The 27,472-nt window shown below is 39.2% G+C and overlaps 1 protein-coding gene across 17 annotated transcripts in view; it reads left to right on the top strand.

The window, feature by feature from the left end:
• APC (APC regulator of WNT signaling pathway) overlaps nucleotides 1–27,472 on the top strand; it is a 140,455-nt gene that overhangs the window by 3,231 nt on the left and 109,752 nt on the right. For 8 of the 17 annotated variants that reach the window (XM_063724227.1, XM_002815784.4, XM_054555822.2 and 5 more), the window contains exon 1: nucleotides 26,851–27,288. The exons of 5 other annotated variants lie outside the window; for them this stretch is intronic. The gene's annotated coding sequence lies outside the window, so the exon portion shown is untranslated. Of the gene's footprint in view, nucleotides 1–26,848; nucleotides 27,289–27,472 lie in introns of those variants that run through there. 4 more of the 17 variants (XM_009240952.4, XM_009240953.4, XM_063724228.1 and 1 more) reach the window with 2 other exon arrangements.

The following is a 27,472-nucleotide window of genomic DNA, read 5'->3' on the forward strand; positions in this document are numbered from 1 at the left end:
TCCCAGGAAGCTGTTACAGTAGGAAGAACATTGACTTTTGAGCAAGATAGAACTTTTGATCTTGGTTTTTGAAGTCTTTTAAAACCACTTTAGTAGCTGTGTAACTGGGTATGTTACTATTCAGATTTCATTCTGTATCTATAAAATATGTTATACTTAGCTCACAGGGTGGTAGTTAAAGAAATTAACACATGTTAAATGTCCATCCAAGTGTTTGGTACATTGTAAAGTTCTTACTAAATGCTTCTATCCTTTGCACTCATACTGCCTTTACCATTTCACCACTGAAACTGTTTTAAAAGTTATCTGTGACCTCCGAATCACCAAATCCAATGACGTTTCCTCTGTCATCCTTGGTTTCCTTAGACCCAGGGGTCCCCAAACCCCAGGCTGCAGACAGGTATTGGTCCTTGGCTTGTTTGGTGTTAGGAGCTGGGCAGCACAGGAGGAGGTGAGCAGCAGGGGAGCAAGAATTACCACCTGAGCTCCACCTGCTGGCAGATCAGTGGCGGCATTAGATTCTCATAGGAGTACCAACCTTGTTTTGAATTGCACATGGAAGGGATTTAGGTTGCATGTTCTTTATGAGAATCTAACTAATGCCTGATGATCTGAGGTGGAACAGTTTCATCCTGAAACCATCCCCCACCCAACTCCTGTCCCATGGAAAAATGGTCTTCCACAAAACTGGTCCCTGGTGCCAAAAAGGTTGGGGACTGCTGCCTTAGATCAGTTGTGAAGTATACTGTCTTCTGTAGTCATAAAACGATCTAAATTTCTTGGCTTTTCTGCATTATACTTCCTGATTCTCTATTTCTCAAGAAGTTTCTTCACATTTTCCTTATATCAGTTAGGCTGCAAATGGGATTTAAAAACGAAAGATAGGCTGGGCCATGGTATCTCACACCTGTAATCCCAGCAGTTTTGGGAGGCCCAAGTGGGAGGATTGCTTGAGGGGCGGAGTTCAAGGCTGCAGTGAGCTATGATTGGGCCACTGCACTACAGTCTGGGTGACAGAACGAGACCCCGTCTCAAAAAAACAAAAAAACCCCAACAGATGTTTTGGCTCGTGTAATTGGCAAGTACATAGATAGAAGTGGCTTGAAGAGTGCTTTGTCATGTCATCAGGGCTAAGCTCCCATTTATCTGCAGTTCTCTCAACATTGTCCTCCTGTTTGGGCTTTAGGTTTCCCTTCTAATAAAAAAAAAATTGCCACTAGTGATGTTCGTATTATAGCCCCTTCATTTATTTCCAAAGAAAGAGAGAAGGCCACTTCTCCTAGCCTTTTCCCAAGAATCCTAAGCTCTAGTTTGATTAAACAAACATACATCATGCTGCCAAACCTGTAACAATATCTTTGTCTAGAGGAATGGAATTATCCTAAGTGGCCTAGCCAGTGGAGTGAATCTTACCTGAAAATAAAGACTGCAACACAATACGGGGAAGGAGTGGATCCTGGGGAAGTAACCAGTGTCCTCAAGGTTCCATATGCTTTTCACTGTGTTCTCTTGCTGATCATATCCTTTATGATATAAACCATCATTTCTGTGGGGCTGTTTCTTGGTTCTGTAACTCCCTACTTCCATTTCCTCCTGTGTATGCCTATATTATTTATACTACCCTAAGTTTAACTCATACTAAACTGAGTCAGTTTGATCTCTTCACCAACCCTCACCTAGTGTGTTTGTATGTGCTCATATATGTTTTGTTGTTTGTGAGACCGACGGGGTTTCACTCTGCCACCGAGACTGGCATGTAGTGGCGTAATCACGGCTCACTGTAACCTAGACCTCTCAGGCTCAAGCAGTCCTCCCTTCTCAGCCCTTAGCCTCCTGAGTAACTAGGACTACAGGTGTGCATCACCACACCCAGCTCCCCCCCCCTTGTTTTTTTTTTTTTTTTTAAGATACCGGGGCTTGCTGTATTCCCCAGGCTGGTGTCAAACTCCTGGGCTCAAGTGATTCACCTGGGATTGTCAAAGTGCTGGGACTACAGGCATGAGCCACTGCGCCCAGCAGCATGTGTGTGTTTGTATTCCTCTTTCCCCGATTTCTCTTTTCTAACTACCTCTCTCTCAACCACCCACTCTTGAAATCTTTCAGAAATCTTGGTTCTTCTCCCACTGTCGATCACTTGTCAGATCTTGAATACATCTTGTTTAGTTAGGCCCCCAAGTTGTATAATACCCAATTAACATTGATTTAAACAGTATCTCGGGCCAGGCGCTGTGGCTCATGCCTGTAATCCCAGCACTTCGGGAGGCTGAGGTGGGCGGATCACTTGAGCTCAGGAGTTTGAGACCAGCCTGGCTAACATAGCAAAACCCCATCTCTACTAAAAATACAAAAATTAGCTGGGTGTGGTGGCAGGCGCCTGTAATCCCCACTACTCAGGAGGCTGAGGCAGGAGAATCACTTGAACCCAGGAAGTGGAGGTTGCAGTGAGCCGGGATTGCGCCACTGCACTCCAGCCTGGGTGACAGACCGAGACTCCATCGCAAAAAACAAACAAACAAACAAAAAACACCAGTATCTCACATAGAAAGTCCAGAAATGGAGTATTCCATGGTTAGTCAATTTAGCTGGCTATGATTTCATCAAGGATCCAGGTGCTTTCCATCTTTATGCTTAGCTATCCTTAGTGTGCTTAACTTTGGGCTCAGACTTTGCCATCATGGTTGCAGATGGCTCTGCTCCAGGCATCACATTCTCACACAGTTACCAAAGACAGGTGGAAGTTTGTCCTTTCATCTCTTAATTAGGCAACTAAACCTTTCACAGAAGCCCTCTTTCCGATGTCCATCCTGGTGTGCCCCTGCCTTAATCATGAGGAGGCTGGGAAAATGAATATGTGGCATTTCAGTCTAGGAAGAGGGTAAGCAAATGGCTGATTAGAAGGTAACAGATGGTGTGAATGACAGTATTGTATGGAGAAATTTAAATAAATAAGAATTTTCAGATAATAGAGGCAAATTTAAAACACTGGTTACACCAAGAGTTAATATAAGCTGCACGTAGGATTTCGGTGTTTGTTTTCTGAGACAGAGTCTCGTTCAGTCACTCAGGCTGGAGTGCAGTGGCTTGATCTCAGCTCAGTGCAACCTCTACCTCCTGGGTTTAGCGATTCTCCTGCCTCAGCCTCCCAAGTAGCTGGCGCCTGCCACCACACCCAGCTAATTTTTGTATTTTTAGTAGAGACAGGGTTTCGCAGTGTTGGCCAGGCTGGTCTTGAACTCCTGACCTCAAGTGATCCACCCACCTCGGCCTCCCAAAGTGCTGGGATTATAGGCATTAGCCACTGTGCCGAACCTATATGTAAGATTTTGGCTGAACATTTAGATAGTCATAGGTGACTGGTTAAAAATGAATTATTATGTAAAATTAGAATATTTCAGTGGTATATCCCAGTTTGTTTAAGACTGTGTTAAGTACATTTAAGCATATCTGTTGGAGCTACTGCAAGAAACAGGTATATTGTATGTAACAACTATTGAAATAGAGTTGTGGTTACCCTTGGGGATGGGAGATGTTTGGAAATACTATATGGGGACATTTTTGGTTGTCACAGTGACTGTGAGGTACTACTCATAATTATTAAGTAGAAGCCAGATACACTAAGTGTCCTGTGATGTTTGGAATGGTCCCACAAAACAGAATTGTCCCTTCAAAAATACCAGTAGTGTCCCTGCACATGTCTACACTGAAGTTAGCAAATGCTTTGCCTTTTGAAAGAATTCAGAGATTCATCTATATTCTTACATTGCAAGTGACAGAAAACACAAAACTGGCTTAAACAAAAAAAGGGACTGAGTAGATCTAGTAAACTTTAGCTAAGACTTCATCCAGTGGCTCACATGAAAACATCAAGGACTTAATTTCTCTTATTCATTCTGCTGCATTATTCACCATGATTTGGTTTTATTCTTGGGCTAGCTTATCTTATGGTGGTAAATTACTGTAGTATTTTCAGACTTCATATCCTCATTTCACGTATAGTAAAATGAAAAATATTTTGTATTTGATTTTACAAGTATTTATTTAGTATCACCACTTCTGAAACCTTCCCTAAACATCTACCCATAAAAAGTTTATTATCTCTTCTGTCATGCTTCAGCTTTACAATCTATATATCACACTCTATGGGTATTATTTTTCCGTCCCATGCATTACTCTACCTTGTCTTAATTATTGTATTCTTAATGTCTAAATGTCTGGAATACTGCCTGGCATAGTAGTGTACAATAACTGTTTATGGAATTAGTGAATGATTTTTGTGCCTAATACAGAAAGGAAGAAACAGGTATATATAATAACTATTGAAATAGATTTGTGGTTCCCCTTGGGGATGGGAGATGTTTGGAAATTTAAGAATGCCTCATTCCTTCATCAGTTATTTTTGAATCCTGAATTATGTACATTGTACTCCTATCACTAAAGCATGTATATGATGCTCTTGCAGTTATTATAATAGAGTATGAATTCATTTGAAAGTGTTACTGAATTCTACTTGTGTTTTTGTCATTTTCTCAACAAAATCAAAACCAATTATTAATTGAACAAATATTTTTGAAGCCTGCTGTAGGCAGATAGTGTGGCAACATTGGGTGGGAACAAAACAGAGCCTGTGTTGTCTGAGCTTAAATTTTAGTGGGGGACATAGTCAATAAATATTATATATGTACACATACACACACACAAATAACATCAGGTAGTATATAGGTCTTGAAATAGAATCAAATAGGTTCAGGGGACAGGGGATACTGCTTTAGTTTGGTAAGAGAAGGGCTTTTTGAGAAGCCCTTTGTGCTAAGAGACCTGAGTGTTCATGAGTGAGGTGGCCTGTACCATTCTTGTCAAGATGTGAAATAGAATAAAATGAGGTGCCCATCATTTTTGGTTTTGGAAGAGTTTGTGTATAGTTGGAATGAATTCTTCCTTAAATATTCGTTATAACATGTCAGAGAAACCACCTGGGCTGGGAGTTTTCTTGTGGAAAGGTTTTTTAAAATTTGTTATTTATTTGTACATGTTTATGGGGTACATGTTGTATTTTGATACGTGCATAAAATGTGTAATGATCAAGTCGGGGTATTTAGAGTACCTGTCACCTTGAGCCCTTTTATCATTTCTTTGTGTTGGGAGGAAAGGTTTTTAATTATTAATTCAATGTATTGTTTTTAAGCCTATTCAAGTATTCTGTCTTGTGATTATTTTTGTAATTTTTCCCCTAAGAATTCTTTTATCTAAAATTTTAAATTTACTGGCATGAAATTGTTTATAATAAATATTCTGTGGTCCTTTTAATGGCTGCAGGAAAAGATTCTCTTTTCATATCTGACGTAGGTTATTTGTACCTTTTCCTTTTCCTTTATCAGTTTCACCGAAGGTCAGTAGTCTTTCCAGAGAACTGTATTTTGAATTTTGCTAGTCTGTTGTATGTTTATTTTCTGTTGCGTTAATTTCTGCTTATTTCCTTCCCTCCTACTTTTTGGGGTTCTTGAAGTTCTTGAATTTTCAGCATTTCTTGTTTTTAAATATGTTCATAAAGTTAAACATTTCCCTCTAAGCGCCATTTTAGCTAGTTCTATTACTAGTTTTGATACATAGTATTTTTTGGTACATAGTATTTTTATAATTCACTTAAGATGTTTTCAGATTTCTATTATGATTTATACTTTGACTTTTGGATTATTTGGAAGTATTATATTTTTATTTCTAAACATATGGAGATTTTCTAGTTATTTTGTTTTTAATTTGTAAAATTACAATGTAATCCAAGAACATACTCTGTTTCAAAGGCCTGTTATTTCAGACTTAAAATTTGAGATCTGTATATAGCCCAGTATATTGTCTTTTTTTTCCTGTCCATTTATTGAGTGCAGGTCTCTGTATTTTTTTAATTAGGTCATATTTGTTAATCCTGCATTTCAAATCTTAAGTATCGTAGGTGATCTTTTGTTTGCTCATCAGTTACTAAAAGCGTATATGTTAAGATACTCCATTATGATTGTGGATTTGAGTATTTCCTGTGTAGTTCTCTAATCTTTTATAACTTTGAGGCTATGCTATTAGATGCATAGAAATGTGTAATAGCTATATCTTCTCAGTGACTCAACATTATCAAGTTTTCCTCTTTTATTCTGGTAGTACTTTCACATTAAAGTCTAGTTTGAGATGAATATAACAACACTAGCTTTCTCTTTATTATTGTTTGATCTTCTTTTACTAGTTATTCTAGAAATTGCTGTTTTATAAAATCTAATGTTAATCAATACCTTTATCCTCTTCTCAGATGATGCACTTTAATTTTACTTATTTGTAGCCCTTCTCATATAGTTATTTTTGTTTGTTTGTTTGTTGTTGTTGTTTTGAGACAGGGTCTCGCTGTGTTGCCCAGGCTGGAGTGCAGTAGCGTGATCTTGGCTCACTGCAACCTCTGCCTCCCCGGTTAAAGCAATTCTCGTGCTTCAGCCTCCTGAGTAGCTGGGATTACAGGCATGTGCCACCATGCCTGCCTAATTTTTTTGTACTTTGAGTAGATACGGGGTTTCACCATGTTGGCTAGGCTGGTCTTGAAGTCCCGGCCTCCCAGAACGCTGGGATTACAGGTGTGAGCCACCATGCCCAGCCCCTACTCATACAGTTTTGTTGTGCATTTTAATTCATTCTTATTTTTTCTCTTTCTTCCTCATTATTGTTGTTGTTACTGTTTTATACTGCCAGTATTTTATTTAAGTTAATACATGTCTTTACCATCTTTTTACTTTTCCTATGATCTTGCACTTAAGGTCGCTTTCTTTGATTTTGAAGGATCTGAAACACACCCTTTAGAATGTCCTTTAGTCTGCTTGAAAATGTCTTTATTTTATCTCAGTCTTAAAGGATATTTTTGCTAGGTACAGAATTCTAGGTTAGCAGTTACTCTCTTTTAGCACATTCTACGTTGGTGGTTACTTTATTCCAGCACATTTGATTGTTGTTGAGACCTCAACTCTTTGTGTCTCAGCTTTTAAGATAATGTGATTTTGTTTGGCTGCTTTTAAGATTTTTATCTTTGGCTTTGGCTTTCTGTTTTACTATGCTGTGATTAGGCATCGGATTCTTTAGGCTGTGTGAATATATGGATTGCTGTCTTATCAGTCCTGGAAGTTTCTTAGCCATTATTTTTTCAAATATTGTCTTTGCTTCATATTCTCTCTCCTGTCATTTTGGGGCTAGTTTAGTATGTTAGGCCTTCTTATCCTGTCTCTTACCTTTTTTTTTTCTTTTTTTTTTTTTTTTTTTTTTTTGCTTCTTTTTGACCCCAAGGCATTGTTCTGGATGTTACTTCAGACTTATCTTCAGAGTTCACATTTTTTTTTTCACCTATGCCTAATCTGTTATTAACTCATTCAGTAAATACCTAATTTAGGTTATTTCTTAGTATAGAATTCTTATTTGGTTCTTTTCAAATCTGTATCACTTTTTATAGTTTTCAATTTTTAGGCAAAAATATTTAAGTGTGGCCTTTATCCCCTTGAATGTAGTAAGCATAGTTATTTTTCAGTTTGTGTCTGATAATTCCAGTGTTGGGAAGTCTCTATGAAGTTGTGTTGTAGAAATAAATTGATGTATATAATGTAAGATGAAGTTAATCTTTTTCTAAAGAAGATTTTCATTTGCTATCACCAAGTGCCTGGGAGTGTGAGAACATCTTAATCAAATTTCAAATCTTTAACTTTCCTGGGCCACCTAGATGACTTGAAACTGACTTCAGTCCATGGTTTCCTTCTGGTTCCTCCTTTATTTCTAGGTTGCAGCCCTTTAGAGTCTCAGCCGGAAGCCAATGCTGTTTTCACTACAGTCCTCACCCTTGGTGGGTCTCAGACTCTGGCTTTGGTCCCCTGTGCCTGCAATGCCGGCAACAAACAACAAAGCTCAGCCTCTTAAATGCTTCTTTGTTGGCAAACTCACAAAAGGCAAAAGCTGAGGTCACCTTTCTGGGTTCCTGACTTCTAGTGGATTTGAGCTTGTTATTAATTCCTCATTCTTTTGCTGGTTATTTGGTGCTGTTAAGATCATTTTACTATCTTATCTAGCTTTTTAAATTGTCTTTGTAAGGATACTTGGTCTGAATAACCTGGTCTGCTGTTTGTACGAGTGTAAGTCCAAATATTTCTTTGACTAACTTGTGCAGAAAGACTTGAAATTTCTACATTAGCCATTCCTTTGTGTTAGGGCTCCTTTGATGGTGCAAATGAGATACCTGGAAAAGGTAGACTTTAAGCTATGGTTGCCTTTTAATTCTTTAAAAGTTAGTTAGGTTAGTTCCTAATACTTTGCAAAACCCTAAGGGAAGGAGACAAAGGATATTTTGTATGACCGGAGATGCGAAAAATACTTGTATGTGAGTAGTGCCTTAGGGTAGGAATTATGTAAGCAAATAGAATGTAATGTGAACATTTTTGAAGTGGGGCTGTATGGAGGAGGGAGAATGTACTAAACTGAGGATGGACTGCAGACAAATTTGTCTTTTAGTGTTTTTGTTGGAAGTACGTTCATTTTCATTCTTTCCTTCTTTACTTCTTTCTTTTCTTTCTTTGGACAGAATCTCGCTGTGTCACCCAGGCTGGAGTGCAGTGGCACGATCTTGGCTCACTGCAACCTCTGCTTCCTAGGTTCAAGCAATTCTCTTGCCTCAGCCCTCCAAGTAGCTGGGATTACAGGTGTGCACCACCATGCCCGGCTAATTTTTTTTTTAATTTTTAGTAGAGGTGGGGTTTTACCATGTTGGCCAGGCTTGTCTCGAACTCCTGACCTCAAATGATCCACCCACCTTGGCCTCCCAGAGTGCTGGGATTACAGGTGTGAGCCACTGCACCCAGCCTCATTTTCAATAATAATTCTTTTTTTTTTTTTTTTTTTTTTGAGACAGAGTCTTACTGTGTCGCCCAGGCTGGAGTGGCGTGATCTCCACTCACTGCAACCTCCACCTCCCAGGTTCAGGCAGTTCTCCTGCCTCAGCCTCCTGAGTAGCTGGGACGACAGGTGCGTGCCATCACACCCAGCTAATTTTTGTATTTTTAGTAGAGATGGAGTTTCAGTATGTTGGCCAGACTGGTCTTGAACTCCTGAATTCCTGACCTCAGGTGATCTTCCCACCTCGGCCTTCCAAAGTTCTGGGATTACAGTTGTGAGCCACTGCGCCCAGCCAATTTTCAATAAAAATTCTGACAAATCTCTCTGTGCCATGTAGGTGTCATGATTTTTATTTTTTATTTAATTTAAACTTTTTTTACATCTCAAGGACAAAATACGATTTCAAAAATCTTACCCACATCTATTTAAAATGTAGGTACAATTTACGTTTGAATTCTGAGATTAAATCTATTAAATATGGAAGCCAAACACATACGTTAGAAATTCTTCTAGGTAAACTAAGCTTTGGTAGTCTACATAAATTGGCGTTCTTCTGTGAAGGAGGAGTGTTAAAAATTTAGTATAACATACCAATATATTTTTCCTGTATAGATACTTGATTTGATACTAGTCACAGCCATTAATATGAAATGCTATCCATTTCTTTGTGATTAAATTGATGTGTCTATAAAGAACAAAACCAGCTCTCTTGTATGAAAACCTAGAATTCTTATTTGTTTACTGTTTACTTGATTATTTTTTTCTCTTTGCTAGAAGAAAATACTAAGTTGAAGATTCCTATTATAGTTCCTTCTCTTTCCTGCTGTGTTAGATTCAAATAGCTTTTTGTTTTAGATTTGCTCACTTGCCTTTAAAAAGCTGAAGGATAAAATGAGGTGGACAGAGAATTTTAGAACTGGAAGAGACCCTAAATATCATTAAGTCTCTCATGCACCCTCCTGTCCTACCCATCTCCTATTTTAAACATGCGAAAACAGAGGCCCGAGGAAGATGGGTGACTTGACTTGCCTTGCCTAAAAATATGAGGGAATTTCTCTCCAATAGCTTTTATATTCTCCATGAAGTAGGTCGTCAGCAAAGAGTGGCATAGGTAGAAAAATAGGTCTGTTACAGATTTGAGGAGACAAAAAAGACACTTAGAGTGTGGGAAGGCAAACTTTCCAGGAAACATAGTAGCCCTGCTAGGCAGTGTTGGATATCCTTTGATGTTTATAGTTGTGAATTTAAAGTGAAACAAGCTAGCCTTGTTAGCTGATTTTCCCCCTTTCCTCTATAATAAGCTGCTCTGGTACAGGCACGTAAAAGTGGAATGGATCAGTTCAGCTAGAGTTGGGATTACCAAGTAACAGAGGGAGAGAAGAGTAAGGGGTTTGAGAGTGTGAAAGAGACTGGTTATTGTTGCATCTAAAGAGAACAGTAAAGATGAAAGTAACGGATGTTGAAAAATGATGAGAGCATTTTTGATTGGATTGGAGGACACAGTAAGTAAGGTGAGGGAATGTTGAATTTGGAGACAGTACAATGAACTAGAGGGGCAGGAGATACATTTTAAAGAATGGAAATTTGGGGCTGGTTGCAGTGGTTCACACCTGTAATCCCAGCACTTTGGGAGGCCGAGGTGGGTGGATCACTTGAGGTCAGGAGTTCGAGACCAGCCTGGCCAACATGGTGAAACTCCATCTCTACTAAAAATACAAAAATTAGCCAGGCATGGTGGCGTGTGCCTGTAATCCCAGCTACTCGAGAGGCTGAGGCACGAGAATTGCTTGAACCTGGAAGATGGAGATTGTAGTGAGCAGAGATTGCGCCACTACACTCCAGCCTTGGCAACAGTGAGACTCCACCTCAAAAAATAAAAATAAAATAAAAAAATAAAGACTGAAAATTTGATTTTTGAGATTTTTGGTTAAGAATTTGGAGATGATGCAGTTATTGATGATGACAAGGTCCTGCGTGGATCATGGAAGTCGGTATTTGGAGGTGAAGAAGTTAAGGAGCTAAGAAGCCAGAGTGTTAGGTGGGTAATCCACATAGACTTTGAAGTCACTGAGAGTGATGGTGGGGGTAAGAGTGGAGACGAGTGCTGGAGGCAATAGAGGGCACACAGTTGGGTATCATGTCAGAAGATCTTGGGTGTTTAAGAAAGGAGGAGAAATGGTTTGGAAGTGATAATTGGATGCAAGGAGCGTATCTTTTGCCTCCCTCTAGACCAGGCTTGTCCAATCTTGGCTTCCTTGGGCCTCGTTGGCAAAAGAATTCTCTTGGGCCACACATAAAATACACTAACACTAACAATAGCTGATGAGCTTGAAGAAAAATCGCAGGAAAAAAAATCTCATAATGTTTTAAGAAAGTTTATGAATTTGTGTTGGGCCGCATTCAAAGCCATCCTGGGCCATGCAGCCCTGGGGACAAATTTGCTCTAGACCCTTCAGTATCCTATTCCTATCTTCTGGCCTAAAGTACATAGAATGTGAGAGAAAAAAAGAGCCCCCATTGAGAAAGCTGCACAGAAAGTGGTGTCATCTGATTTCAACTAAGATAAATCGGTGAAGACGACATTTATTGAAGAGTTTGAAGTTACAGGGGAGTTAGTTGATTAATTTATTGTACATTCATCTATTGTATTTTAGTACAGTAGTACTAAAGTAATACACTGTTTGGTTTTGTGAGTTACATAAATTTCCATACTATTATGGCATTTTAAACACTGTGTGTTTCAGAAAAACTCTAAACCCTTGTTTTTCCTCTGCTCTTGCACCACCACAACAATCATTAACATAGTAAAAGACATCTGTGTCTCATCTTGGGAAATTTACCAATTAAATGAATTAAAAAACAGACACCTGTGACCAAAGACGTGGGGCTTTTTCCCCACACACCAATAGTGGATGCCAGTTGGGTGTCCTCCAATTCAGTTCCCACACTGTCTATCCAGAAATACCATCAGATCCCACAGATTGAGGGCTCAGGCCCCAAGACCACCCCCTCCTTCCCCCCAGTCCCAAGTGCTAGCCTCTGGAACTTCTGACTGGCTTCAAGTTGGGTTTCCCACTACCCCCTATTTGGAGTCAATTGATTTGCTGGCGCACCTCACAGAACTCAGGGAAACACTTGCTTATATTTACTGATTTACTATAAAGGATATTACAAGGGATGCAGAAGAAGAGATGCACAGAGTGAGTTATGGGGCAGGGGTGTGGAGCTTCCATGCCTTCTCTAGGTGTACCAACCTCCAGGAACCTCCACATGTTCAGCTGTATGGAAGCTGTCTGAACCCTGTCCTCTTGGCTTTTTATGGAGGCCTCATTGCATAGGTATGATTGACAACCATGTAGAAATGTGATTGGACAAAAAGTGCATGATCTAAGCCCAGCAAGGCCTGTCTGTTCTGACTTTTCTTGGCCTCTCTGTGTAGCATTTCTTCTTTGATATGGGGACAGGACCCTCTCTGGAATGAGGGTTTTTGACCCAAAACCAGATTAGAGTCATGCCTTGGGTAGGTGAAAGGAGGACAGGAGAAGGTTAGAGAGAGATTCTGTTCCTGAGGCCTGAAGTGCCCCAACATTATTAAAAAAAAAAAAAAAAAAAAAAAAAAAGACTATAATAAGCATTATGGGAGTGAGGAGCCAGGAACTGGCTGGGCGCGGTGGCTCATGCCTGTAATCCCAGCACTTTGGGAGGCTGAGGTGGACTGATCGCTTGAGCTCAGGAGTTTGAGACCAGCCTGGGTAACATGGAGAGGCCCTCCCTCTACAAAAAATAGAAAAATTAGTTGGGCATGGTGGTGCAGCCTTGTGGTCCCAGCTACTCAGAAGGCTGAGATGGGAGAATTGCTTGAGCCTGTGAGGCAGAGGTTGCAGTGAGCCAAGATTATGCCACTGCAGTCTAGCCTGGGGTGACAGAGTCAGACCCCATCTCAAAAAAAAAAAAAAAATCCAGGAACTGTGGATGAAAACATATATATAAAAAAAAGTATATATATATTTCATACTGTGCTAAACCTGTTGTGATATTCAGGTTTTCTTTTGTGGGAGGGGGAAACATGAAGAGAATAGTAGTTCAAAAATTTAAACATCTGTCATGGTCCCATAGGAATAATGTGTTGACTGGAATGATGATGTTCCAGCCCTGCCCACAAAAAACCATTTAATTTATATGCTGTATTAACTGCCGTTACTACCATGTGTAACATTGAATAATGCTATTTCTAGCGGAAAATGAATTCAAAGTTTGAAATTGGGATGTCAGGAACATTTCGTCTCCTTTTGTTGCTCTAGTGTAAGAGTTTTCCTGCTTACCTTACCATTACTGCTCCCACTGCTACTCTTTGCCAAGCAATTAAAGTGGGAATTTCCTGCTTCTAAGCTACTGGGAGGGCTGCAATTTTATGGGGGTCCAGGGTTTAATGATTAGAAATGAGAACAGAATTCAGATGAAAAAAAGAGCAGAGTTTCAGGAAGTCAGAGGATAAGGAGCTATCTGGGGAATAGTCTGATCTTTTAACGGCTCCCTTTCCCTAATCCTAAAGCAAGTACAAAATATTTTTAGAGCTTTATGATCTCTTATTGTTAGTAAAGATGCAAAAATAAATCAGAAGTGAGCAGGCTATCCTATGCTTGTTATTTTTTCACATGTATTTTTAACAGTATACATACTCTTCATTCACTCAACAAATAATTAATTGCTACTAGATACCTGGAACAGTGCTTGTATAGTTAGGAAGAAGAAAAAGCGGTTGTTCAGAAGCTCATAGTCTAATGGAGAGAAATAGATATTAGTTGAGTTGGTACTTTGGGAGCGTGGAGAAAAAAGCACCTGGCTGCTTAGGATAGGTATAGACAGCTTCACAGAATTGGGCCTTGAAGTATGAGAGGTAGTTCATTCATATTCTGCAGCTATTTGGGTACCTACTTTGGACCAGGCACAATACTAGAATACATTTGAGAATACAATTATGACATACAAGAGTCTTGTCCTCAAACAGCTTTTAGTGAGAAAGAGCAATATATACGTAATCCCAAGTGTATGGTAAATGAGATAGTTGGTAAGCATGGGGATCTATGGAAACATTGGGGTGGGGGTAGGGGCAGATCTAACTCTGGAAGGAGGACTTAGGGAAGGCTTTTGGGAGAGGTCATCCAAATTGGGTCCTGTAAAATGGGTTCACATTAGCTAGGTGAAAAAGCAGAGTTAAGAACCTTCCAGTAAATGAAACGGTATAGTGATTTGGTGGTGAGTGCACAGAATTCCCAGTGGTTGGAGTGTAGCTAGAGTAGGTGAGTGGCGGTGGGTAAGGATGGAGGAGTGTGGAGGCCAAGGCCATAAAGGACCTTACATATAGTGCTAATGAGCTTAGACTTTATCACCGTTTGGGTGCTTTGAAAGGTAGAAAATACTAATCTTGAAGGGTCTTTCTAACAGCTGGCAACTACAGATTTTTATTTTATTTTATTTTATTTTTTTTGAGACAGAGTCTTGCTCTGTCACCCCAAGCTGAAGTGCAGTGGCACGGTCTTGGCTCACCACAACCTCTGCCTGCCGGATTCGAGCCATTCTCGTGGCCTAGGCTCCCAAGTTACAGACACGTGCCACCGCACCCAGCTAATTTGTATTTTTAGTAGAGACAGAGTTTCACTAATGTTGAATGTTGGCCAGGCTGTTCTCAAACTCCTGACCTCAGGTGGTCCACGTGCCTTGGTCCCCAAAAGTGCTGGGATTACAGGCGTGAGCCACTGCACCCAACCAGATTATTTTGGGTATTCCAGGCAATTGTTAAATATTTAAACAGTAAGAGAGTGCCACTCAGTTCTGTTCCCCAGAGGAAGTCACTGTTGTTTCTTGAGTATTCAAGCAGCGTATTCTTAATACCAGAATAGTGTTAGAAACAAAACGGTTTCAAAAGGAGAAAGAGGGGCCTGGCACGGTGGCTGATGCCTGTAATCCCAGCACCTTGGGAGGCTGAGGTGGATGGATCCCTTGAGTCCAGGAGTTTGAGACCAGCCTGGGCAACATGGTGAAACCCCATCTCTACAAAAACATACAAAAAAAAGAATATATATAGCTGGGCTTGGTAGTGCAGGCCTGTAGTCCCAGGTACTCGGGAGGTTGAGTTGGGAGGATCACCTGAGCCCAGGAGATTGAGTCTGCAGGAAGGTGTGATCATGCCACTGCATTCCAGCCTGGGCGACAGTGAGACCCTATCTCAAAAAAACTGAAAGCACCACATATCAAAAAAATTCCTTTACTATGGAATTCCCAAGTGTTTTGTTGAGAAAATCTTAAGTATTTGAATTAAATAGCAGACCTACTTCAGAAAAAGATTAGGAAAAAGCCCTTACCATAGTATATGAGGTACAGACTGGTTCAGGATCAAGATCCTTATTAATAGCCAGTGTCTATTTGAAATGGGAGAGTTCCCTGACCCCCCTTGCAGGATGTGCAACAGGGGAGTGGCTCATCTGTTCAGGCTGCCGTCCATGCTCAAACCCCTTATGGGAGGGGGAGCACACAGACGGCCAGGTGCAGAAGCCGGGGCAAGTGCCCCTGGGCTCTGGCCCCCTGGCAGCATCCAGGGGTGGGAGCCTGCAGCTCCCGAAGCCCAAGTGGGCGTGTGTTACAGTGAGCCCCTTTAGCCTTGCAGACTTAAGTGTTAACCAGCTAAGTACCCTCCTGGTACCCAGGTCCTTGTCTGGCATCCAGGAAGATTCAGGTTTTACACGGACTTGAAGGATGAATGCATGGGTTTTATTGAGTTGTGGAGGTGGCTCTCAGTGGGATGGATGGGGAGCTGGAAGGGGGATGGAGTGGGAAGATGATCTTCCCCTGGAGTTTGGCTGTCCAGCAGCCAATTTCCTCTCTGACCATCCCCAGCCAAACTCCTCTCGGCGTTCAGACATTCCTTTTCTTCTCTCTGCTGTGCTGTTTTACCCTTCTTCTGCTTCTCCGTTTGTCTCCTTGTGGAGCAGGGGGTTTAGGGTTTTTATGGGCACAGGATAAGGGGGTGTGGCAGACCAGAAGGCATCTTTTGGGTGCGAAAAAAGGAATGCCTGTTCCTGTTTAGGGCTGCAGGTTTCCAGGCTTGGAGGTGGGGCCTTTGCTGGAGAGCTGCCCTCTTCTACCCAGTATTTCCCTGTCTCCTGTCCGTATCATGTTGAGAGGGTATTTGAATGTGGAATGAAATTTATTCCAGTTCTTAAACCTTTCTGCTTGTATAAAAGGTATATGACACTTAAGATAATTCACCTGACCTTGGAATACTTGGCAGAGAAAGTTTAAAAAGACTTATAAAGTAAATATGAAGTTTCAGTTTTAAAACATTGATCTAAGGGAATTACATTTATTAGATTGTCCTGATTTTCTTTTCTCCCCTCTGAGAACATAATATTAAATAGGCATTATGAACACCTTTATTAGGTGACCCATTCTCCTAATGCTTAAAATGAGTGTATAATATATATTAGATACTATTAGGTGGTGCAAAAATAATTGCAGTTTTTGCCATTGAAAGTAATAGTAAAAACGCAATTACTTTTGCACCAACCTACTCTTAGGGTTAGACAGGTGATCGAGAGGTTTCCAATTTGATTGACATAGTCCAGTAATGCTAGATAGATTTTGTTTTCATTTTACTTAATAGTAAGTTGGGACCCTTGCAAACACTTATCTTCGGACATTCAGAGTGAAGTAATTTTATAGTCTATACTTTTAAAAATTCAGCATGTAGCAAGAGGAAGGAAAGACATTCAAAAAGGAAGAAAATGGTATAGCATTAGGCAATGCCATCTGCAGTTATTAAATATGATATTTTAAAAGCTTATATTTTCTCTTTCAAGGTAAGAATTTGGTAATATTGGTATAAGAACAAAAGTCTTTTGACCCAAGGCTTTGGTTTCAAGTTCTAAATGCCATTACTATGCCCTGTATTTATTCTTTCATAAACACCCAATTTTGTTTTTAACATCAGTATTGAGATTTTTCTTATCAATTATCATTTATTTTAAGGGCTGATTTGTGTGTTATAAACTGATTTATCAGGTAATCTGGGCATTTTAGGACATTTTAAATATTGAATGATCATTTTAATCTTGTTTTCTTGGGAAAAAGTCTTTAAAAAAAACATCCTATGTGCTACTCTTTCTTGAATCCACAGTGCATAAACATTTGGTGCTGTTTTGGTGACCTTCAGTCACTAAGCTCCTCAGTGTTAAAATGATATATTTATGAATACAGTTTGTATTGTAAAATTGTACTTTTGGGGGAGGTCTCGTAGCTGTTTTAGGTTTTAAGTAGAGGTCAAAGTATTAAAAAAAATTGAACAAGACATACGTAAATATACAGGCAAGCATAAAACCTTGTTTTAAACATTTAACTTAAAAAAAAAATCAGAATTTTATCCCCCCATAGAAAAGGATAGTTTAAAATGAGCATGTCCAACCCACAGCTTTGAATGCAGCCCAACACAAATTCATAAACTTTCTTAAAACATTATGAGATTTTTTTGCAATTTTTTTTAAGCTCATCAGCTGTCGATAGTGTTATTGTGTTTTTTTTGTTGTTGTTGTTTTGAGACAGAGTCTCTTTCTGTTGCTCAGGCTGGAGTGCAGTGTTGTGATCTCAGCTCACTGCAGCTTCCACCTCCTGGATTCAAGCGATTCCCCTGCCTCAACCTCCTGAGTAGCTGGTATTACAGGCGCCCGTCACCATGCCCGCCTATTGTTTTTTTGTATTTTTAGTAGAGACGGGGTTTCACCATGTTGGCCAGGCTGCTCTTGAACTCCTGACCTCAAGTGATCTGCCTACCTCAGCCTCCCAAAGTGCTGGGAATACAGGCGTGAGCCACCACGCCCGGCCAGTGTATTTTATGTGTGGCTCAAGACAATTCTTCTTCGAATGTTGCTCAGGGAAGCCAAAATATTGGACATCCCTGGAAAACACTGCATACCCTGAAATTGAAGTTTTAACAGATTAGGACATGTTAAGAATTTAGAAAAATAAAGTTCTTACACACAGTTTTTCTAAATCTTTTGTTAATTGGGTAGAATGGTTGCCAGAGGTGATTGTGTTTTTTTTTTGTTTTGTCAACATCATAGAATTTATAAACTTTTTTATAGAGTGTATGACTTAGAGTAGTTTTTTTTTTTTTCCTGCAATCATATTTTCCAGTTGAAAAAGCTTTTGGCCATTACATTTAGCTATAAATTAATAATAGTGTGCATATGATTTCTGATTATTTTTCCTTTTGAGCCAGAACTAGAAACTGGTCCTGTAATATTTGTGGATCTTGTTCTAATTACATATCCTTTTTTATTTGAAATACTTAGTATTTTCATTGCCTATATGGTGAATTCTGAATTTTTTAACCTAACACACAATATTGAAATCTCTGCCCTGAAAAATTCCTAAACATCCTTGAAGTCTAGTTCTGTTACTACTTTCTCTCTGAAATCTTTTTTGATTACCTAGCTGGGAACGATCTAATCTCCCATTCTTTAACAGTACATTCCCTTGTATTAAAACTTCTGCTGTAAATGTCTTAGTCCCCTTCTAGATTATAAATTCTCTTACTCATTAGTGTATCATCTACATTCATACATTGAACAAAAAGCACCAAGCACTGTTATAGATGGGAGGGAAACAGCAGTGCAGGAGAATGTTGGTTCTTGTCTTCATGGGATTTATATTCCACTTTGGAAAACAATGATGAGAGAGACAGAAAATTAAATGAATACATAGATAGAGCTTTTCAGATCTCAAATGCTTAGAATGTGAAACTCCATGATATGGTAGAAAGTTTGAGGATAGCATCATTGCGTTGATAAGGTGCTCATGGAAGGTGTGATCTTTGAAAATTTGACATTTATGCCAAAACCTGAATGACATGAAGGACTAGTCATTTGAAGATTTGGAAGCAGAATTTTTGAGGCTGAAGGAAAGGTAGTTCTAAGGCATAAGAAAGAGGTAGATGAGGAAGGACAAGAGAAGTGATAAGAATTGGATCTAGGTTATACAGAGTTGTAAACCAAGGTGAAGAATTTAAAATTTATTCTGATTACACTAGGAAGCCAATGAACAGTTTGAAGTTTTTAAGGGCTCATGTCATTACATTGGGTCTACCCAGGATAATCTCCCAATTTTAAGGTCAGCTAACTAATAAACTTAATTTTATCTGCCAAGTTCCTTTTATCATATAATGTAGTATATTCACTAGAGTAACACCAGAGGGCAAGTCTTGAGGGCCTAAATGCTGCCAAATTTTGCATGCATAAGTTTTATTTAATCTAATATATATTTAATATCTTACAAGGGCAGTGAAACAGAACTAACTTAGGGTAGCTGAGTTGTTGAGTCATCACAGTTTTTCTGACTTATTTTGCCTTTACTAATATGCCCACTCTTTGGCATTACCTCTTATTTGCCAGTGCCCATACGATAACCCCAAACTCTGTTTCTCTTTAGTTATTTAACTAAATTAACATAAAGATGTCTCCTGCATTTAAAGAAATTTTGTTCCAGATATTTTCCAGAGAGATTTGTATTTTCTCATGGATAAAAATTTATGGGTGGATTCACTGTAGATTCTAAAAGGACATTTTCAAATCTGTTTGAGTTTTCTTATTTTTACCTATTCTGATTATAATAAATCCATTCATTCAATAAATATTTATCAAGTACCTACTGCTGCAGAGCCAGCTACTATATATAGTAAGCATCAGAATGATAACAGTTGAACAAGTAACTTCTTATGAGGGATGAGGCTTGAAAAAGTACAAGCTGCTCTGAAAGGTACCTTAGTGAAGGAAATTGCTGCTGAAACATGGAGGATAAGGCAATATAGTCAGCATTGGCTTTGAAGGCGGACTGCCATTTCACTGTTGGGTGAATTTGGATACTTTTTAAAATTTCTTTGAGCCTCAATTTTCCATGTATGTGAATAGTGATACTTTTATCTCTATAGAAGTTTTGTTAGGGTTAGATTAGATTGAATATATGAAAATTCCTAACATAATGTTTGCCACTGGTTTAGAAGCATATTTATCATGAAACTAATGAAGTTTAGTGAACCTAATTGCATGGCCCTTTCTAAGGCCCTTGCAGGAGCAGCACTAGCAATCTTGAATTAATTTGTGTTTTTCTTAAGGACCCTCCCACCCACCTGCCCCTTTATTATAGGCTCCTGGTCGCCACAAAATCTGAATCTGCCTTTGGCCACAGGTTGAGAAGCAAATGTTAATTTCTCTCTCCTCTAATGTTGTAACTTCAGTTAGTGTCCAACCTAGAAGTACTTAACTTAAAAAAAATGGAAAGAAATTATATATATTAGGTTGTAGGAATTTTATAAAATTCAGAAAAACTAAAATTCTTGTAATTCCTAGGAAGGAAACATGATATTTTATCTCTCTCTGCTTTTCTCTGTGTACATACGCAATTTATTTTTTAAAAGCTAGTTTATATCATATTAAACACAATATTCTGCATTTTCACATAATATATGGATTATATAATTATATATCATATAATTATATTTTACAACATAATTTTAATCATCTTATAAATGTGCCAAAAGTATAATTAACCAAGCTGTTGTTAGTAATCGTTGAGGTTTTTTCTAACATTTCGGTAGTATAAGTAATGCCGAATTACAGATCTTTGTAGAGGTATCTGTACATAGGATAATTTCTTTTAATTGGGCTTGCTTGAGTATAAGAATTGCCTTTGTCCATTTTCTGCTACTATAACAAAATACCTGAGACTGGGTAATTTATAATGAACAGAAATTTATTGGTTCATAGTTATAGGAGCTGAGACGTCCAAGAGCATGGCACCAGCATCTGGTGAGGGCCTTCTTATTGTGTCATCCCAAGGTGGAAGGAGGAAGGACAGGAGAGGGCCAGAGCAAGCAAGGGATCAAATTTGTAGCCTCAGGCTTTTTAATAAAACACATTAATCCATTACTGAGGGTGGAACGTGAATACCTACCATTAGGCTGTAGCTCCCAACACTGTTGCATTGGGGATTAAATTTCCGACACAGGCGTTTGGGGGACATACTCAAATCATAGTAAACATTTTAAAGACTTATGTGTCCTCACTGACCCTACAATATTATTTAAAAATAACATTGCCTATTTTTATAGTACTCTTGTGTTTATTTCTATTTCTTTGATCATTTGATATACTAAAACATTCTTCTGGGGTTTTTTGGTTTTGTTTTTTTTTTTTTTAGACAGAGTCTTGCTCTGTTGTCCAGGCTGCAGTGCGGTGGTGCAATCTCAGTTCACTGCAGCCTCTGCCTCCCAGGCTCAAGTGATTCTTGTGCCTCAGCATCCCGAGTATTTGGGACTACAGGCATGTGCCACCTCGCCTGGCTAAGTTTTGTATTTTTAGTAGAGACAGAGTTTCGCCATGTTGGCCAGGCTAGTCTCAAACTCCAGGCCTCAAGTGATCTGCCCACCTTGGCCTCCCAAAGTGCTGGGATTACAGGCATGAGCCATTGCACATGACCAGAACATTTTTCTATGTATTTATTAGTCCTTTATATTTTTTCTCATGTTAATTGCCAGTACTTATGCAAGATACCTGGAAAGCTTTTTGACAGGAAGAACTAAGTTTCTTTCTCCTGTAAGCAAGTCCTGAGGCTGTATAACACTCCAAATTAAAAGGCTATTTCAAAATGGTTTCCCTACTGTAGTGCAGTGGGAACTTCGAGAGCAGAATCTAAAGGAGTGCTTGGTGTTTCTCATCCCTGGCAGCACATACCAAAGCTTGGGCACTACCCACAGATTCTTTCTTGGTGTTTTAAAAGCTCCTCGGAATACTAAAGGGATTCTGCAGTGTAACAACTAAGCTCAGAAACAGTCCCGTGGCTGCATCACGATATTTGTTTTTCCATATACAGGGGCCAGAGTTTTAACTTAGAATATTCCATTTCCTCAGTAGAAGGTTATATTTTACAATAATATTATTTAACAATTGCTGTACTATTATTCCATGAGCGCATCTTAATAATTGAATGCCCTTTGCAGGTTAATTTAAAATCACTTCTTAAGATAATATTTAATGAACACCTATGTAGAAAACATTGTGATGCACACCATGAGATATGAGACAAAATCAGGTGTGGGCTCTTACCTTGGGATTTTTATAGTCAGGAATGGGATAGGAGGTGTATACACACAGGTACAAAATGTGTTTGTGCCATAAAAGATGTAGGAACAATGAAGGGAAGAGATGAATTGATTCTAGGTGGGTTGCTGGATTACTTCATGGGAATTTATGTTTAAGCCAAACCGTGATTTGGGCCAGTAGAGCAATTAATCATCCTTTACTTTAAAAAATTGTTTCAGTTTATAAAGCTTGTTCATAATACATAATGATCCTTATTACAGCTCTGCAAGATAAGTCAGTTATTCCCATTTTATAGATGAAGGAGTATTCAAGCCTTAGAAAAGTTAAATGACTTTTCCAGCGTTATCAAGCTACAAAGTGAAAGATTAAGAACTTGAACCTAAGTCTTCGATCTCCATATGCTGGAGTCTTCTAAAGTATCTCAGTAGAGTAGCAAAGAGCTATATGAGTAATAAGCTATAAGTTTTAGAGAGGGCTGATTAGTTAATTTTATTATCAGGATGCAAGTTCTGAAATAGTTGGAGACAAAGCTATAGTATGGTCAGCAGAATAATGGCTCCCTACAAATGTCTGCTTCCTAGTCCCCAGAATCTATGAATATGTTAGGTTATGTGACAAAAGGGAATTAAAATGGCTAATGAGGTAACTTGAAAATAGGAAGATGATCCTGGATTATTGAGGTGGGCCAAATGTGAGGGTCTTTAAAGAGGTTACTTAAGAGTGGAAGAGGGAGGCAGAAAAATGAGAGTCAGAGAAGGAGATTTGAGAAGGAGCAAGGTCAGTCCTGCAGAATGAGAGAGACTCAATCCACCATTGCTTGCTCTGAAGATGGAGGCAAAGTGCTATGAACCGTAAAATACAGTGGATCTGTAGAAGCCAAAAAGTATAAGGAAACAGATTCCCCCTTAGAGCCTCTAGAAAGAAGTGCAGCCCTGCAGACACCTTGGTTTTAGCCTAGTGAGACCCATTTTAGACTTCTGACCTACAAAACTGTAAGTTATCAGATTTGTGTTTTAAGACACTAAATTTGTGGTAATTTGTTTTGGCAGCCATAGGACATTTAATACGCTTAGGAAGTATTTTAGTGTAGGAAGACTAATTAACATGACCTCAGGGCACTCCATGCCTAAACTCCAAACTGTCTCAGTTCCACTGTCAGCAGTGGAAAGACATGGAATGTTCTTGAGCAAAAGTGTGAAGAACTATTTTGGTGTTTGCTGATTAGAGAGGATACTGGTGAGAGGAAAATTAATTAAGATTCTATTAGATGCTAGGAACACTTCTTTTGAGACTCACTCCTTGAGGTAACATAGAACATACCGGTAAGTCTTGCCCGTAGAAGACTATGACTATATCTCCCAGTCCTGTGTGGCTGCTCACGTCTGTAATCACAGCACCTTGTGAGGCCAAGGCAGGAGGATCACCTGAGGTCAGGAGTTCAAGGTTACAGGGAGCTGTGCTTATGCCACTACACTCCAGCCTGGGTGACAGAGCAAGACCTTGTCCCTAAAAAAATGGGAGATGGTTAGGTGGATGGATAGACAAACAGATATAGATAAAGACAGACACGTGGGTCAAGATCTCCCACTTAGTTTGTACATCACTGAAAATCTCATTGCCATTGTAACATTTCACCTCGTTCTCATATCCCATGAAAAATACAGAACCAATTTGGCACACATCTAACTTATCTCTTCTTAGGCTTTTCCATCGTACCATAACTAAGTATAAATCCAAACACTGAAAGGTTTCTAAATCTGAGCTTTATTTGATGCCTTAGTACCTGTAGAAGTTAAATTTATACTAGTAACTGTTTTTTCAATGCATAATTATTATTTTGAAAGAAAAAAAAAGCTTGTTGATAACTGTAGGCATAACTCTATTCTATGTCTAAGGTCTTCAGTAAAGAGAAACGATTAAGTTTATCAGTAAAGCACCAGAGTCAATTAAGGCAACTGAAAGGAGCACTAATTTTAACTCATTTTACACTAGTTATTATTGTCAATATTCTTCTTGTCAGTTTTTTAAACCACAAGTCTTAAATTAGGCCAAAAGTGCCTAGGTAAAAATGGAATGGAAAGGGTTTTCTTGTGTGGCCTTTTTTTTTTTTGAGATAGAGTCTTGCTTTGTCACTGAGGCTGAAGTGCAGTAGTGTGATCTCGGCTCACTGCAGCCCCCACCTCCCAGGTCCAAGAGATTCTCATGCCTCGGCCTCTGAAGTAGCTGGGGAATGTAATATTTAAGACATTAAAAATCCTATTAATCCTATTTAGTCATTTTTTTTTGTAGCTGCAGAAGGTTCAGAAGGGTTTTTTAAGTTGAATTATATGTTCATATTTACAGCATTTACATATGAAACCATTTACTGAAAGCAATGAAGCTGGTTATAACAAACACTGATACTGAAAATAAGAGATGTTTGTCAGTGCGGTCTTTAAACAGTGTTACACAATTTATTTCTGTTTCATTTTGATCAGAAAAAAATATATATCTTTTGAGACGTGGTCTCTGTTGCGCAGGCTGGAGTACAGTGGCAAGATCTCGGCTCACTGCAGCCTCTGCCTCCTGGGTTCAAGTGATTCTCCCACCTCAGCCTCTTGAGTAGCTAAGCCTCTTGAGTAGCTAGGACCACAGGCGCGTGCCACCACAGCTGGCTAATTTTTTTGTATTCTTGGTAGAAATGAGGTTTTGCCATGTTGCCCATGCTGGTCTCCAACTCCTGAGCTCAAGTGATCTGGCTACCTCGGCCTCCCAAATTCCTGGGATTATAGGCATAAGCCACTGCACCCTGCCCAGAAAATATTTTTAATGCATATATATATATATATATGTAGTGTAAATAACATCTTCAATTAAATAGAGATGGCAGGAGCTTTATTCTGAGCTATGTGCAAACTTGGTAACACAAGGTAATGCTTCAGTAATTTTCCATGTTGAACTTTGGCCCAATATATTTTGATTATGTATCTATATTTAATTATAGTTTTAAAATAGCTAAGCAGTTTTAAAAATTCAAACTAAACTTTTGTGGAATCTCTAAAAATCTGAAAAATATTACTGAGTAATTGGCAACATTGTACAATATAAAATGTTTAACTTGGCTTTCTTTTAGATTTAAAGCATAGTGACTAATGAACATATAATGGTCATAGCTTTCTTTACAACTCTGTCATTTAAGTCACTGATGAATATCTATGATACATGCAGTAAAAATTTAGACAAACATTTTGGCTACAAACTGGTTTACTAAATAATAGCTTGAATCATAGTCTGAGTCAAGAGTAATAGGCTTAAAATTGTGTCTTAGGGTACTAAGAAGCTCTTTTGAGGAGCTTTTAAAAGGTATTCTTTGTTTTGAAAGACTGTTTTCCTTCTGGAAGTTCTAGGCCTTATGAGAAATTACCTATTCTGAATTTGTCACAAAAAATGACTTGTAAATAAGTCCTGTGCAGTGAATCATGTGCTTTCAGTAAGAGGATTTTGAAAGCCTTTTGTAAAACGAAGTCATTCTCATAATAGAGTTATTTAGGATAGAATCAAATTGATTTACATGCTTTATTTATTTCAAATATGAAGGGAAATTGTTTCTAAATATATTTAAACTTTTAATAGAACAGTAGTATGCCATCAGTGTGGAAATAACTCACTTGTTAATTAAATATTTAGGGTGTATTTGCTGTATATCAGGCATTGTAACACAGGGACTAATGAAAGAGAAAAAAAACAAAGCACGAAAGGAGAGCAGAAATAGCTCCATAATCTCACTTTCCAGGGATAACCTCTACGGACATTTTGTTGTGTGTCTGTTGCTTTTCTAATATATACCTTTTTTAATCAAATGGAATTGCCTCAAATATGCTATTTAATAGCTTGCTGCTTTTCATACTATTTGAAAATTAAGAAACGATTATAATATGCTTCATTTAAAAACTTTAAGTTTAGGCCGGGCACAGTGGCTCACACCTGTAATCCCAGCACTTCGAGGGACCAAGGTGGGCGGATCACGAGGTCAGGAGATTGAGACCATCCTGGCCAACATGGTGAAACCGCATCTCTACTAAAAATACAAAATTTAGCTGGGCATGATGGCACGTGCCTATAGTCCTAGCTACTTGGGAGGCTGAGGCAGGAGAATTGCTTGAACCCGGGAGATGGAGGTTGCAGTGAGCCGAGATTGCACCACTGCACTCCAGCCTGGTGACAGAGCAAGACTCTATCTCAAAACAAACAAACAAAAAAAAAAAACTTGACGTATAGTATCCTTTTAAATTTTAAATAGATAATAGAAACTGGTTTCCCCCCATTTAAACCAGAATTTAAGTTTAACTTTATAAATTCTTGACAGTTTGGATTTTGTCCTTCAACCTCATAAAATTAGGAATTTAAGCATCACCTGGTTAGATTTAAATGCATTGTAGAATTTGCATTAAAATACTACATTAAAGCCTCAGATTTGTAGTAGCTAACAGCACTTCTGTGTATGTGTCAGGGACTGCTCTAAATACTTCATATATATTAACTCCTCTATTCTGTACTTCTGTTCCCATTTTATACAGCAGGAAATTGAAACACTGAGAGGTTAAATAACTAAAGTTACAGAGCTAGAGTGACAGGAGTAAACCTTCAACCCAGGCAACCCAGACTCCAGAGTTCTGATCTCCACTACTAAGCTGCTAGCATAGCTTTTCTGGTAACTATTTTTAATTCAAATATAATTCGAGTGATCTATCTAACAAGTCATCAGTCTTAACAACTCAGTGACTTGTAATGTAAAATTATTCATTGTAATACATTTAATATTATTGTTTCTCTGTGCTGCAAAAATCATAGCAATCGAGATGTAATTTATTACTCTCCCTCCCACCTCTAGCATCTTGTGCTAATCCCTCTGCCCTGCGGAACTCCCCCGACTCTTTACTATGCGTGTCAACTACCATCAACTTCCTTGCTTGCTGGGGACTGGGGCCGTGAGGGCATACCACCGAGGGGTACGGGGCTAGGGATAGGCAGGCTGTGCGGTTGGGCGGGGCCCCTGTGCCCCTCTGCAGAGTGCGGGTCGGGAAGCGGAGAGAGAAGCAGCTGTGTAATCCGCTGGATGCGGACCAGGGCGCTCCCCATTCCCGTCGGGAGCCCGCCGATTGGCTGGGTGTGGGCGCACGTGACCGACATGTGGCTGTATTGGTGCAGCCCGCCAGGGTGTCACTGGAGACAGAATGGAGGTGCTGCCGGACTCGGAAATGGGGTAGGTGCTGGAGCCACCATGGCCAGGCTTGCTGCGGGGGGAGGGGGAAGGCGGTTTTCCCTCGCACTGTCTTAAACCGATGGCCTTTCCTTGGCACAGGGTCCACTGCAGCATGCCAAACGAGGAGGCAGGGGCGTCGTCCCCCCGCCCCCCACTGCAGCACTGGAGATGGATTTCCTGTACT

This window comes from Pongo abelii, chromosome 4 (assembly GCF_028885655.2).
Source record: "Pongo abelii isolate AG06213 chromosome 4, NHGRI_mPonAbe1-v2.0_pri, whole genome shotgun sequence".
NCBI lineage: Eukaryota > Metazoa > Chordata > Mammalia > Primates > Hominidae > Pongo > Pongo abelii.